Raw genomic sequence first — 13,925 nt, forward strand, 5'->3', positions numbered from 1 at the left:
TTGTGAGCTGACATAGGGGTGCTGGGAATCAAACCCAGTTTGCTATGTGTTAACATACATATTTTAAATGAAGTTACCATATGTAGGGGTTAATGTTCCTCCCAGAAGCCACAGGTTGTCCATCTCCAGCACTAGGTAAGGGATGCTGTCTTCCCTTCCACTTGTTGGTCAGAGGTGTTCCAAGACTCCCTCTGCTAACAACGCAAGCTGCTGCCATTGCTCTTGGTTACCCACCAACACCCAGTGACAAGACCCTATTGCTGAAGACACCACATACTTTAGAAGTGAGCTGGTACCAAAATAGAAGCTTCCACCCTGCTGGACAGCTTTCACATCACCCAAAACTGCTGTGCAGGCTCTTAGGGGGAAAGTAACCAACAGTCTTACCTAGCTGTGAACCTTGTGGGCCACAATAGTGACTGTTATGGCAACATATGGCTGTGAATGCAATAGTGGTAAGAATGCTATGGAGGAATCAACCACTTTCTGCTTGGATTTAAGATCCATTCCACATGAGGAAACACGTATCTGATATAGTAAATCTGGCCAAGAATCCATGACGGATATATGCCCCAGGGGGGAGAAACTTTGCTAAATATATAGAATATCAAACTTCCCTCTAAATATTTCCCTTTATGTCCACAGATTAGACCAGCTTCCAGCCCCATCAGAGAAGCTTCTTCTTGCGGGGGACAGCGGTCAATACAGAGACTCCTAATTTGTCAAAATGCAGAGAATAAATGTCTGTAGAGTGCTCAGCCCCAAATGTGCCATCTATATCACACCCCCTGCCACCAAGGCTCAGGAAACATTGCCGAAGAGGAGGAGTAAGACTATAAGAGACAGAAGTTGGGCTGGAGAGATGGCTCAGAGGTTAAGAGCACTGGCTGCTCTTCCAGAGGTCCTGAGTTCAATTCCCAGCAACCATATGGTGGCTCACAACCATCTATAGAGAGATCTGATGCCCTCTTTGGCATAAAGTCATAATGCAGATAGTGTATTAAATAAATAAATAAATAAGTCTTTTTTTTTTTTTTTAAGAGCCAGAAGTCAGGTAAGAATGCTGAGCTATGATGTCTTCAGGACATTGTACCCATGAACTTGGAAACTGTGGTTGCCTGCAGAATATCAAGTCAGTCAGCATCCCAGCTTGGGTGATGGAGAGCCTTGGAGGTCTCCACCCTCTACTCTGCCACTCTAGCTGCAGAGTTAATGAGAATGTCTGACTTCTAGGGGAAGGAAAACCAGGTTTTTTTCAGGGACGTGGCCCTGGGTGGGTTGACCATGCTCCAGAGGATGCTTCATGCTCATGGGTATCAGGTATCACTAATTCTGGACTCCATGGGTGATTAAAAAAATGAGAAAAAGAAGAAGAGGACATGAAGTTTGGGTTGGGAAAGGGGAGAGAGTTGTCTGGACGAAGCTGGAGATGAGTATTGGGGTGAAATCGTCAAAGCACAATGTAAACATGCGACATTCTCAAAGAATAAATAAAAAATTTAAAAAACTGCTTCTGTAGTAGATATTGCAGACTAAAAAATAAGATTAGAAGGGAAGAGATCAAAGTATCTAGGACTAGCATGAGGTTCAGTGGCATAGAACTTACTTGACTTACTTGAAGGGAGAAAGGAAGGAAGGAAAAAAGGAAGGAAGGAAGAGAAGGAAGGAAAGAAGAAAGGAAGAAGTGGCAGGAAGGCAGGAAGGGAATGGCAGAGAAAATGAGCTCTATAGAAGACGACATCATACTGTACATAGCAACCCTAAAGAATCCACCAAACATCCAAACATCACTTGCATATCTAAGGCAGTGAGTGAGTGTGGAGCCTGGAGCCTGGAGCTTGTTAGGCAAGCCCTCTGCCACTGAGCCCCAGAGTCTTTATTCTTTTTCTTTAAGATCTATTTATCTTTATTTTATGTGTCTGGGTGTGTGTCTGAATGTCTGTGTAGCACATGTGTGTGGTGTCCTTGGAGACTAGAAGAGGGAGATAGCTGCCCTGAAATTGGAGTTATACAAGACAGTTGTGAGTCACTATATAAGTGCTAGGAACCAATCATGGGTCCCCTGCGAGAGCAGCCAGTGCTCTTAACCACTGAGCCACCCTTCTTCCCATTCCTTAATTCTATCTCTATACAATTTGAAAGTGAAATTAAGAAAACAGCGGTATTTATCATCACATTTTAAAATTAAACTCTAGGAGACAGAGAGATGGCTCAGTGGCCTTTACCCAGATGGAGGAAGAAGAGCAGGACATACAAAGGATGGAGGTCAGTGTCCCAGGCAGTGCAAGGCCTTTCCTAGAGCTGCTGCAATCAACTGGAGCATCTATCCCAGTAAGCACAGAGGTGAGAAAAGGCTGGTCTGGAAGGACATACAACGGAAGGACATACAACACCCAGAAGAGCCTGGCTTGGCAACAAGCTTCGAAGAATCCAACCTGGGATAAACTTCATCTACCACAGAAACTGTAAATAGACTTAGTAAGGCAGACTTGAGGCTCACACACCCACTGTGCCATACCCCCTGTTACTGCATTACCAAGATCCCTGATAGGACATAGAAAGTTCCAGAATCCTAATTTCTACAGTGGCTGGTGGTAACCAAATGACAAAACACACAGAGTCAGGCATGGAGCAGATCTTCTGTAGCTGTAGAACGAGGTTTCTTGTGTCACTGTGAACAGACTTATTCACTCAACAAACATCCATTCCCACAGGATGCTGTTACCACTCATGCCCATTGTGCTCAGTGTACATGACCAGTGTCCTTAGAAAGGTGTGTGGACAGGGAATGTGCTGGCTTCAGCCATGACATCAACTCTAAAATTATCAGCACTCAGGTATTCCCAAGGATTACCCTGGATCTCCTGAAGACACTCAACTAAGCTGGAGTGCTTCCTCCTCTATGGAGGCGCCTGCCCAGTGAGATTCCCTTGTCCTCACTTTATGTGCCTCCCTCACTTGGGGTGACAGCAATCAGCCTGCAATTTTTTTTCTGTATTCCACACCTTTCCCCCACATTCCTCTCCTCATCCCTCTACAGACAACCTTACATTTTTCCATGCCCATTTCCAACAGTTGTCCAGGGTGTGCTCAATCCAGACCCAGCAGAAGAACAAAGTAGGCTATGACCAAAGCCAGAAGAGGGAAATCTCAAAGAACCCACAAGCCACACTTAGTTGTTCATAACCACACTATCACCAGGGCCTCATCATCAATCACTTGGGTGAAGCCTCTGAGATAGCTGGTCCCACCTGTGTCTTCCCAAGACTAATCTTGGCACATCTGGTCTCCCATCTTACAGGAAAAAATAGTGATGCTCTTTTTCCTTTCCGGGGGACAGGCTACAGAACAGGAGTGACAGAAGGCCATGTGTGGGAGGCTACAGAGACAAGGCCTCAAGGAACTCTCTCTATGGTTCCCTTCTGTCCATTCCACAGTCAGTCTAAAAGGAAGCTCCTCTACCCATGCCCCAAGCACCATAGGAAGCTCTGTCTTCCATTAGCTTCCCAGTGACTATCTTCCATCAACACTGTCTTTGTCCTGCAGGTCCTTCCAAATGGCAATTCCCTGGCAGATATCCAAAAACAACTTTACTGCTTCCAGTGCTATTAATGAAACTGTCTTGCTGTAGAATAATCCTCTTGTATGCTGTAGAGATTTGTCACTTAGTCTACAGCCATACCACCCTGAACGAGCCAGATCTCGGAAGCTAAGCAAGGTCAAGCCTGGTTAGTACTTGGATGGGAGATTTGTCATTTGAATTAGTTTAATAAAATGCTGATTGGCCAGCAGCCAGGCAGGAAGTACAGGTGGAACGACCAAACTAAGGATGATGGGAAAGAAAGGGTGGAGACAGGAGATGCTGGCCAGACACAGAGAGAGTAAAATGAGCATGCTGTACTGAGAAAAGGTACCAACAATGTGGCAGAGTGTAAATAAGGAATATTTGTTAACTTAAAATGTAAGAGCTAGTTAATAATAAGCCTGAGGTATTGGTCAAGCATTTATATGTAATATTAAGCCTCTATGTGGTAATTTGGGAAGCGGCTGTCAGGTATTTGGAAACAAGCAGCTCCGAGACAGGAAACTTCTGCCTATACTGCATAGCTTCTTATCCTTATGAAATGATTTATCTTTGATCATGCTAGAACACACAAACTCAGTTTGATTGCAATGAGCCTCCATGTGATTTCTTTGGGGCTATTTTCTTCTGTGTTCTTTTTAGTTTCTTAGGGTTGGTTTGGGCCATGACTTCTTTTAAGGTCTTTGGTCAAAATCAAACACTTGGAGAGAGTTTTGAAGGTAGAAGACAAAAGTGACTCCTTACAGACAAAGGAACGCTCAAACGAATAACTAGATTTTCACCAACTATACCCACCAAAACTGTCCTTCACAAGTGAAAAGGAGACAAAGACTTTCCCCATAAAGCAAAAGCTTGTGTAGGGTTTTACCACTGACTTAAAGAAGGCTAAATGGAGTTCTCTAAGCTGAAAGGAAACTAAAAGCCAACATCACAACACAAAGAATGAGAATCACAGGTTGGGTAACAGAGGCTAGTGCAAAACTCTGCAGTGATTTAGTGGAGGGGGGAGTCATGTCTAATTATAAGATGAGCATTAAAAGGCCAAAAGATGACTAAAGGGTGCACAGTAGGAAACATAAATTGTGACAATGATCGAAAATCAAGTCAGAGAGAAGTTAAAGTGTTAACTGCAACCTAATATACCAGCTTAAGTAAACTGTGGTTAGATATTTTACATAAGCCTCAGTCATATATAAGTATGTGAGCACAGAATTTAAATATGGTTATGCCTTTGAGAAGAAAGTCCCAGGGCCAGAGAGATGACTCAGCAGTTAAGAGCACTTGCTACTCTTCCAGAAGACCAGGATTCAGTTCCCAGCACCCACATGGTGACTCACAACAATCCATAACTCTAGTTCCAGGGGACCTGATGACCTCTTATATCCTCCCCAGGCACACACATGGTACAAATACATACATGCATACAAGTGCTCATCATATAAAATAAAGTAAATAAATCTAAGAAGAAAGTCATAGGCTTGAGACATGGCTCAGCACTTACAAACACTTGCTGCTCTTACAGAGGACCCAAGTTTGGTTCCCAACACCCACATCAGATGGCTCATGACCACCTGTGACTATAGCTCCAGGAGATCTGATGCCCTCTTCTGACCTCCACAGGTACACACACACACACACACACACACACACACACACACACACACACACACACACATAAATAAAATCAAAATCTCTTCAAAAGAGAAGACAATCACCAATCACCCATCACACCAACAGCCCCTATGGACGGATTCAAGATTTACCTCCCCTAACCCATATCCAGGTTTGAGCATTGGTGCATTGCAGGCTCACATTCCACTCTTCCCAGGCCCTTCCCATTCTTGTTCTTTCCTCACTCCTGAGATGACCCTGTCTGCCCTTAAGAGCAGGTGGGGGAGGGCAGCACCCATGAAACCAGGTCCGTGATGGCTAATATTGTCGGTTTGATGGGATCGAGAATCACCGAGCATGCCTGTGAGAGAATTTCACAGTTAACAGAGATGGGAGGACCCACCCTGAGTATGAGCGGTACCATTCCTCGGGCTTGGGTCCTACACTGAAGAAAACTGAGGAAGGTGAGCATTAGTGTTCATCTGTCTGTTTCCTAACTGTGGATGCCACATGGCCAGCTGCCTCACACTCCTGCCACCATGATTTCCGTGCCGGGGTGGCCTGCATCCTCAGACTACGATCCAGAATAAAGTCTTTCTGTCTTAAGTTACTTTGTCAGGTGTTTGTCACAACAGTGAGGTAATTAACTAACATAGCTACCCCTGCCCAAGCTGAGCTAAGGGTAAAGCTGAATCCACAGGAAGCTCTCTTCCTGTTACTGAAGTCAGACTGGAAGCCATCATATGTGTTGCAGCCTCAGGGTTGAGTGGTCCTGGTACCTTGAAACACACATCTCAACCCCTTCACCTAAACTCTCCTACATCCCACAAACCTTGTCAAAAACAGGCCATCTCAAAAGGACCAGAACAGACAAGAGGAGGGTACAGGCCCGGCCAGGCAGAAAACCTGCAGCCACCCAGCATAAGCCACTGAGAGCAAGGAGACTGACACCTGCCCCACCAGGGCCCCCAAAGACTCAGAACAAACAAGAGGTGGTGTTTTATGTTGCTTTGGCAATGGGCTGTCCCTGAATTCCAGAAATTGGTGGGCTTCCCACCTCTCCCCTCAAGGAGCTCCAGAAACAGGAGTGAGACATTTGTCCTTGTGTGTAGAGAATTATTAACAGCAAACCCTGGCCTTGCTAGGCCTTCAGGAATGTTCCTCTCAGATGCATATGGGCTCTGTTTATTTTCAGTAGAAAATTCACTATTTACCTACAGCCACTCACCCCCATGCCCTCCTTCACTCAGCTTCAGTAAACATCCTGAAAATGCCAACCTGAGTTGCATAAGGTCTGTGCCTTCTGTGGGGAAACCTGTCACTCTCAGGCCCAGAGTATCCAGCTGCTGGGTTTCCAAGGCCTCTGAGGGAAGGTGCTGTTTAAATTCCTCCTTAGGGGAAGATGCGAACAATGTCTACCCTCTTAAGGTTCTAATGACAAACCAAAGTTCAAGTTCACACAAGTTCACCCCCAAGGAACCAATGAGTTTACTGGGCTCACTTACATGGGGATGCCAGGTACAGAAAATAGACGGAGCAGATCCTGATAGTTTGCCAGGCCCCACTGCTTGGACTTGAGGAGGCATTGGGGGAGGGGTAGTGATGACACACAGAATAATCTGCCGCAGCTAAAGGAAGAATGGTGTTTGCTATTGAGGTAGAGAACCCCTAATTAGAGTCTTGTGTCCTCTGAGGAATCACTGGGTCAGCCCCCTGTGCTCCTCTTGGAGCAGCCCTCTCCCCACAAAAGTGACCATGGGTTGGACTTCCCACAAAGCTAAGGCTCCAAGCTCACATGCTACCTGTCAGGCTAGACAGCAAAAGTACCAGCTCTGTGTCCAGAATTATGGCTATTAGTCAACCCTGCAAAGTTGGGAGCAGAATACCTTCAAATCCCCAAGGCAGCAATGAACTCCAGGCCAAGAGCCAGGCATGTGCAAAGCTCACTAATTAGACACTCTGTCACTGCCTTTACCTAGGTATCGTATCACCTTACCTAGATGAACCTTCATGCAGGTAAAATGCATTTTGCCAACTTGGGGGCTAGGACGATGTCTCAGCCTGTAAAGTACTTACAAGGATGAGACCCTGAGTTCGATCCCCCAAAAGTCATGGTAAGATGAATGGGGTATTGTGTAATCCCAGCACTAGGGAGGCACAGACAGGAGGATTCCTGGAACTCAGTGACCACACAGCCTAGCCCCTTTGGTGAGTTCCAGGCCAATGAAGATCCTGACTCAAAAGAGATGGACAGATGGACAGTGTTCCTGAGGATGATACATGAGAATGACCTCTGATCTCCACACTCATATCCACACATGCATACACACACACACACACACACACACACACACACACACACACACACACAGCTGTGCATTTTTTTTTAATCTTGGAAATTTAGATGGTGACTTCCAGTCTATGTGGACACAAGTCCTTCCAGAAACAGCTTATGTAGAGAAAGGCCTTTGGGGTAGCTCTTTCCCATAAGCCTTTCCCAAAGGGCCCCACTATCTTACAAATGAAAGACCCACTGCAGAAGGGTCACACCTAGGTAGTGACCTCTGGACACCAAAGGGCTTTCAGTGATGGCTCTCACCCAAACACCGAGCTGCCCACAATCTTCTCAGGAGAGTATATCTCTACTCACACGTCTTCCCTCTCCATGTCTAAGTGTCTGCCATGTCTTTACTGCACCTGGTCCACCATGATCAGCAGACACTGTCCTGCTATCTCAATCTACAAGTGACTTTTACAGACTGTGACCAAGGTCACAGGGAATGTTTAAAACATCCATTTATATGCTTTTTTTCTTGCTGAGGATTTGTTAAGTTAATTAATAAAAGACCCAGGAGCACAAAACATATTACATTAGATGAAAATTCTTGGGAGGAAATAGGCACGTGAAGAATAAAGGGAAAAGAGCTGGGGACATGGCTCCATGGAAGAGTGATTGCCTATAATCCCCAGTGAGGGGCTGGGGCATGGCTCAGCGGTTGCGCACCTGTCTAGAATCTCCCAGTGAGGGAATGAGGGTGTGGTTCAGTTGGAGGACACCTGCCTAGAAATCCTTAGTGAGGGTGTCAGTATGTGGCTCAGTGGGAGGGCACCCACCTAGAATCCCAGAGTGAGTGGCTAGGGACATGGATCAGTGAAAACACTTGCTCAGCACCATCAAGGACCTAAGTACAAATCCCCAGCACTCTCCAAATTTTTAAGGAACACCAAGAGCTCTATAAAACTCATCCATTTGACCCCAACTAAGAATCTAAGCAATAGTGGAGAGAGGACATTAAATGACCTTCCCCTATGATGAGATTGATGACTACCTTAAAAGCCATCCTAGTGCCTTCATCCAGTAGCTGATGAAAGCAGAAGCAGAAAATCACAGCTAACCACTGAACCAAACTCCTGGACTCCAGTTGTAGAGAGATACGAGTGATGAGCAAAGGCATCAAGACCATGTTGGGGAAACCCACAGAAACAGCTGACCTGAGCATGTGAGAGCTTACTAACTCCAGACTAACAGCTGGAGAACCTGTGTAAGACTGAACTGGGCCCCCTGAATGTGGGTGTCAGCTGGAGGGCTTGGGTAGTCTATGGGGCTGCTGGCAGTGGAACCAGTATTTATCCCTAGTGCATGAACAGGCTTTTTGGAGCCTATTCCCTATGGAGGGATACCTTGTTCAGCCTAGATAGAAGGAGAAGGGCCTCAGTTCTGCCCCAAATGATGTGACAGAGTTTGACGATTCCCCATGGGAGGCCTCACCCTCTCAGAGGAGTGGATAGGGGCAGGGAGTGGGAGAATGGGAGGGTGAGGGAAATTGAATTGTTATGTAAAATAAGATTATTTTAATTTAAATTTAAAAAGTGAAATAAAAGCAATTTGGTAAACAAACAAACAAAAAACTCATCCATTTATCTTAGTGGAGTGAGAATTGAGCCATGGGGGTCTATGGTAGTTTATACTGCTCAGGTGCTATAAAAGAGTTAGCCAACAATCATTCCTAAACATAATAACCACAATACCAAACACAAACTGGCATCCGATTAAAACTTGTAAACCTATGAAGATTTAGATCAACTCTCACAAATGTGCGAGAAGTCTAACCAAAGGTTAGCAGCAGAATGTGAGAAGGGAATAACAGATTTACTATGTGATTTGCTCTAGCTTTACCAGGTATAGGAACGTCTCAAAAGAAAATAGTGGGGAAATGGGTAGACAAAATAATATAGGTTTAAAAGTGATGCTTTTAAAGAGGAAAAGAGATGAGGGGGGGAAATGCTTTTTAGAGAGACCTGGCCCCAGCCCAGCAGTGCCACTGTAAGTGTGCAAAATTATATCCTTAATGGATACATGGGGGAGGGGAGGCAGGTCTCCCAGTTGGAGGCTTTCTAAACTGAGTATCTCGGGACTTGCTCCAACCGTCTTCCCCACTAAAAACTTGAAGTTTCTTGAAGGAGATTCATGGAACTCCTATAGACAGAACCCCAGGGTATTCAGCAGCAGAAAGGGGGTAGAAGCCCTCCAGGACCCCTGCAGCCCATCTGGAATCCACAGACCCAGCACCCCTGCAGTCCATCATGTGGAATCCACAGGTCCAGCCTGGGAGTCTGTGCCTGTCAACCCCAGGACCCCAAATGAGCCCAGAGCCTGGGTGGGGCAAGCACACCCAAGTGCTATGGTTTCTAGACAACATTCCCATCCACTGCACTAGTTCTCTGCTCCAAGGAGACATCTGGCAGCCAATCAGAAAACCCTCTGCTTACTGCCACAAACCACGGACCCCACTTCTCTGGAAGGCTTTTAAGAGCTTAATCTCAAGAAATGTTGTGTACTGCAGCTGGCCTGTCACCAGGACCAGCATCAGAAAGATCCAGGTTGCTGACTCTGAGTATGCTCTGGGTACCAGAAGGGACATGTCATGCCCTTTCCTGGTTAAGAGTAGGACATCCCCTTGATCAGGAGGAAGGCTCCCATCAGAGGCAACCTGTTACCCAGACAACCTCAGTGTTCCCACCAGAGCCCAGAGTGGACCCTGTGAGCCATGTCAAATAGCTCCGAGAAGCTGCTTTCAACAATTATAAAAATGCATATCCTGCTCAGAAACTTTGGCTTTCGCCCACTAACTCAATTTCACACCACGGGAACAAGACAACTAATTTTCTGCCACATTCTGGTGGCACTTCCTGCTGGGTGATGTGTGTTTAGCTCTGGTAGGGTGTGGGAATGTGGGCTGAACTCCCTGGGGCTGCCCAAGGTACAATTGAGGGTCCTCATTCACTACATGTGGGAACCAGGGGCAAGCAACACCACTCCAGAGCTTCAGGCTACTGGCCTGTAAAGTGGAACAGAAGTCAGCCCACCCTCTCTCCTCCCCAGGGGCTCTGGGACATTAGAACAGCAAAAGCATAATAAAGACGCCTAGGAAAGGACACTGTGCAGAACAGCTTATTCTGTCCACTTTGCAGCTGCTGAGTGCCACTGTCCACCCAGGGTCTAGGTGACTTGTACGGTCATCATCAGCTGTACAAAGGCCCTGCCCAATCCAGAGAAAGGAATCATCCCATTCTTCTAGGTAGTTTTGTACCACCCATCTCATGGCAATCAGGGGCCTCTCTGTGCTCTACAGCACCCAATAGCCACATGTAACCATCCTCTATCCCCACCAGCCTAGAAGCCCCAAGAGTAGCAACCTTCATCCAGCTTAGGTCTGACACACAGCAGCAGACCCCCAGATAAGATCTGTTCAGCTTGTTTTAATGAAATACAGAGAAAACAGGGCCAAACATGTGCAACTCATCTCTGCCCCACAGAAGGTGGCAGGTCTCTCTTTGGGGTGGTCTGGTTAGCTTCTGTACCCCTAAAGGTCACAAGCTTAGGAGGGAAGGAATTCCAGGCTCCCAGCCCATATCTTAACATTCTCCCCACGTCCGCATGCCAGTGCCCAGGTGATGAGTTCAGGGGCTCCAAGTAGAAAAAAGACAGGCCTGTATAGAATCCCCACTTCTGTCCTGACCAAGAGGGTCACGGCATTAGCAAGAGATTTGGGGTCATGTGCATGAGCCCCCTCAATGTTATCTAGGGGGGCGGGGGAGTCATAGGCATGGGTGAGGCTCTTGATGAGATTGAAATGCCCATTTAAACAGGCTGCTATGGCCAGACCTCCCTGCCATCCTAAGGAACCATTGAGGCTGCAAGTCCTGTTGCTTCAAGAAAGGGGTCATCAGGAAGGACACAGCCTTATTTGGAGATCCATGACATCTGCCGGGTTCCTCGGCCCTCACAGCAGTTCCATCCCATATGTAGCCATTTTGGACAAGCCCCCATAACTCCCTGGAGCCTGTAGGCTCTAGTACCCTATCATTTGGGACTCTTAAGGATTTCAAAAACAAAGCACATTCTGTCATAGACCTGGCTTTCTATAAGGCTCCCTCCCTGGGGCTGTTTTCCTTTGGATCAGACAACTCCCAGCATGCTCTTCTGTCACACTTTCTTCCTCATGAGGGAAAATAAAACTTTATGCTATCCCCAACTCCTTCACAGGGTCTGGCTGAAATTCCTCATACCTCAGTGCCCCACTCAAATGACCCAATCCCCAGGCCTGGACCAAGTAGTTTTTTCCCATAATCATAGCTGTGCGTGCAACCTTGAGGTGGGTTAAAGAAATCGATGAGTGGCTTGGACTACAAACAAGGAAGACACTTGAGATACTAGGCAAAGATTCTCCATCTGCCCCAGTTCACCAAGACTGTGGGCAGGATCCCTGGGAGCCACCTTCAGTTGCACTCCAGCCTCCTGACACAGGGGCCCACAGATGCCCAGTTCCTCCTTGGAAAAATTCCTGGTACAAACAATGGGTTCCATTTCCTTGAAAACACTTCACCCCTGGGGGCTGTGACTTCCAGCCACTATGAAGCCAGCTTTATTCTTCTTACCCACTTAAGGGTAGGTAACCCTGGGTTCCACCCTCCTTTCAAGGCTACCACTACTTTCCTCCATTCATCAGTGTCCACGACCTTTCTTGGCTCACTTCAACTGCAGCAATGGAAGGTTCCAGTCTCTACCAGACTCATCCTGGTGTCACCTACATGTGGCTGGAATGTTTCCAATCAAGGCACCTCCAGGAGCCCTTGTGGACATGCCACACACTACCAGCCTACAGGGTGCCAGCCCTGAAGTGGAACCTAGGTCAAGGCTGAGCCTGCATCTGGAGACACACATGCTGAACCTCCCCTAGCCAAGTCACCAAGGTCCAGGGTTTAATCCCAGTTAGAGGTCACAAACCATTCTCCACCCCAAACTTCCAAAATTATCTCTTCATGCTAAAGCTCAGCTTAATTAGCTGGTTGACCTCATTAACGTTCAAACTTCAGTTCCAAAAAGAGGTCACATACCTACCTAATTTACTACCTTGAATTTCTGCGCAGAAACCACTATTTTCAGATGTCCTCTGAAAGTTTACAGGAACGCTTGCGAGCTATCTGTACGCCACTGGGGAGGCCCCCTGATAGCCCCACACCGGTGGACCCAAGGTATCTTCTCAGATGGAACAGCCCCCATCCCCTTTAAAAGTTCAGTCATCAAAAATTAGTATCTAGAATAAGCCTCTCGCCCACTGGTCGCCGCCCCCCGCCCGCCCGCCAAGCCCCAGAACCTCGCAGCATCCCACCCACTTGGAGCCTAACAACTTAGAGTGTTTCATGTGCAACCCCTTGCACTTTCTGCAAATGGGTGAAGAGGTGCCACCCCCTTGGCACTCCAGCTGCACTTTTCAAGGCAACCCTGATACTCTTTAGGAAGACAAGTTTCACTGGATACCCTAGCCTAGCCGTCTACCACCAGTCAGAGAGTTAAGGCGACTCACCCTACACACCCCAGCGATGTGGTCCAACGGATGCCCCACACCCCTGGACACCGGAGGCGAAGTCCCGCACGACCCCAGCATCCTGGCAACGAAGTCCTGCACGCACAGGTCCTGCATGCACCCTCTTCACCCAAAACGAAGTTTACCAGGTGATGTCACGTGGGTCGCACCTTGGCTTCCTCTGAGTCCCCAGTCCAGGGGGCAAGGGCGTGGTCTGGGTCTGTGTCTTCCAGAACCCTCCCAGAAACCGAGTACCCAGGGCTGCGAGGCCAGGAAAGGCGCCTGGGGCTCCGGGAGTGCGGGAGGAGCTGCCCGCTGCGCCGGAGGAGGGATGCCCGGGCGAAAGTTGCCAGGGAAACTTGAGCAACTCGAACACCGGTGCCAGCTTCCTGCATAATTCACGGGCAGCGGCGGACTGAGGCGGGGGCCGCTCTCCTGCGCCCGCCGGGTCCCCACACCCTTACTAGGGAGTGTGGCGGGCAGGGACTGGGCACCCGGCGGGGGCTCCGTGCGACCCCCGACCTCCTGGAGCCAGCTGCTGCCGCGGCAATCGTGCGCAAAGCCAGCGACTAGGCAGAATCTGAGAGTGCAAGAGTCTCAAGGGACAGAGAGCAGGGCGCGGGTCCCCACCCAGCGCGCCCCCTGGCGGCCCTGAGGCAGCTCCTCTTCTGGGCTTTGCTGGCCCACGTCCCCAGGATAGGAGATCCCGGGCATGGAACAGAGGCTGATCCACCTGCGCTGACCCAATAAAAGAGTCAGAAGCGCTGGAAGAAGCAGAGGTTCACAGACTCAGGGGACAAAGAACTACTGAGCTCTGCACTGAAGTCGCTTCCACGGCTCTTGGCCCCTGCCGGGATGGGGTC

General features: G+C 48.0%; 1 protein-coding gene across 2 annotated transcripts in view; it reads right to left on the reverse strand.

The window, feature by feature from the left end:
- Shank2 (SH3 and multiple ankyrin repeat domains 2) overlaps positions 1 to 13,622 on the reverse strand; it is a 443,211-nt gene extending 429,589 nt beyond the window's left edge. For both annotated transcript variants that reach the window (XM_035442085.1, XM_035442084.1), the window contains exon 1: positions 13,063 to 13,622. The gene's annotated coding sequence lies outside the window, so the exon portion shown is untranslated. The remainder of the gene's footprint in view (positions 1 to 13,062) is intronic.
- Positions 13,623 to 13,925: the final 303 nt, after the last annotated feature.

The sequence above is a fragment of the Cricetulus griseus genome, chromosome 3, assembly GCF_003668045.3.
Source record: "Cricetulus griseus strain 17A/GY chromosome 3, alternate assembly CriGri-PICRH-1.0, whole genome shotgun sequence".
NCBI lineage: Eukaryota > Metazoa > Chordata > Mammalia > Rodentia > Cricetidae > Cricetulus > Cricetulus griseus.